This window comes from Athene cunicularia, assembly GCF_003259725.1.
Source record: "Athene cunicularia isolate RWA chromosome 19 unlocalized genomic scaffold, athCun1 chr19_part1, whole genome shotgun sequence".
Taxonomy (NCBI): Eukaryota; Metazoa; Chordata; class Aves; order Strigiformes; family Strigidae; genus Athene; species Athene cunicularia.
Window position 1 is genome coordinate 4,231,746 of NW_020799124.1, and position 1,189 is coordinate 4,232,934.

Sequence of the window (1,189 nt, forward strand, 5' to 3'; positions counted from 1 at the left end):
TAGGCAACAACGTATTGATTACTCCAGATTTGCTGTATGGAAGTTAGAGAAGCAAAGTAAACTAACTCATATTGTGAAGACATCCAAATTTTATGTGTTTTCATGGCAGTTTCTCTTAACTCTGTACACGTGACACACATCACACTTCAGACACAAGCCTAAAACATGCAAGCAGTTGTACTGAATTTAGAAGATCCATGAGTACCCAAGTAACACACAATTGCTCTTTGCAGACTGATGGCCCAAAGGATTAAATTTTTGATGTAGAAGTTGTATTCTCCACTTTTAAGTGCTGCAAAAATACAGAATTCTCTTCTGGATTTAAAAGTGTGTATATATATATATATTCAAATACAAGGGATATTTTTTTAATTCCTGAAAATAGAATACTGATAGAAAATGCATACTTATTATACATTGCTGCAAAGTGTGATGGCAACATGCACGGCTTCAAATAAAACCCGATTGAACTATTCCGTGAGAAGTGTCACGCTTCAAAAAATAAACTTATTTTCTGTACTTCACGGTACAGACCTAAAAATTTTAGCACATTTCCTCATATATAAAACACTTCACAAGTCAAAAAATCCAGTATCAGCCACATATTATGAGGAAAAATGTCTATATTAGCACATTAGGTACAGGTTGTTTGCTGTATTTGATTTCTGAATAATCTACTTCTGTACTAAGTGTCTCTGTATTAGTGTACACATCAAGGATGTTACAGACTGCTGTGTAGCTTTAGTTGCTCTCTGACCCAAGTTAGCTGCTGGTGCACATAGTTATTCTGTGATACACACCAATGGCATATGTGACATCAGGGCAGCTTCTAGTTCAGTGCTGGTACACAATTTAAACCGCATTGCTAGCACTGCAAAAACTAATGGCCACCAGTAAGCGATATGCCTCTAAAACAAACCACCACACATTCTGTATTTCAGCTTATGAAGGCAGTCTCGGGGGTTTATATGATTTTAGGCGGCTGTTTTGCCTTCTGCCCTCTCTCGAAGGCAAGCAAATAACAAAGCTGTAAGGAAAAAAAAAAAAAAGTGGTCTAAGGTTAGAGGAGATACCAGGATCAGCCTCCGCGACACCGGAGCCGGCAGCGCTGCCCGAGCCTGAGGCCCTCCCGGCGGCGGCGAACCCCTCCACAACCGGCGGGCCACGGCCGCGCGCTCCCGCCTCAGGG